At 48.0% G+C, this 487-nt stretch overlaps 1 non-coding gene across 1 annotated transcript; it reads left to right on the forward strand.

Moving 5' to 3' along the window:
- The first annotated feature begins 101 nt into the window (after positions 1-101).
- Positions 102-173, forward strand: trnam-cau (transfer RNA methionine (anticodon CAU)). The gene has a single exon. It is a non-coding gene; the product is annotated as a tRNA-Met (tRNA).
- Positions 174-487: the final 314 nt, after the last annotated feature.

The following is a 487-nucleotide window of genomic DNA, read 5'->3' on the forward strand; positions in this document are numbered from 1 at the left end:
TTGGCCAAACTTCAGCCTAGAAGCCCCAGTGGCCTAATGGATAAGGCACTGGCCTCCTAAGCCAGGGATTGAGAGTTCAAATAACATCTGGGGTGATTTAAAGCAGAGTGGCGCAGCGGAAGCGTGCTGGGCCCATAACCCAGAGGTCGATGGATCGAAACCATCCTCTGCTAACTGTTTTACAGCATGGTTACCTGAAGTACAACTGGTTTGTGTAAACCATCTCAGACTGTACTCAAAGCTACTTTGGGTCCACCCCAAGGCCTCCTACCAGTTGGACGTCTGGAAGACCTCCAATGGAAGGAGCCCCAACAACCTCAATGGTCTCCTTTTGACATAATAAAAGAGGTTATAATAAAATTGCTTTGTAGAGGAACTTAGTACATATCAACAGAAGTGGTCCTTATAACCACAGAGCCCCAGTGGCCTCTTCAGCCAGGGACTCAGTGAGTCCAGCTGAAAGTTCTTCTTCATGGCCTCCTTGAAT

Source organism: Seriola lalandi, unplaced genomic scaffold, assembly GCF_002814215.2.
Source record: "Seriola lalandi dorsalis isolate HSWRI2012SDOR001 ecotype SW California unplaced genomic scaffold, Sedor1 jcf7180001970410, whole genome shotgun sequence".
Taxonomy (NCBI): Eukaryota; Metazoa; Chordata; class Actinopteri; order Carangiformes; family Carangidae; genus Seriola; species Seriola lalandi.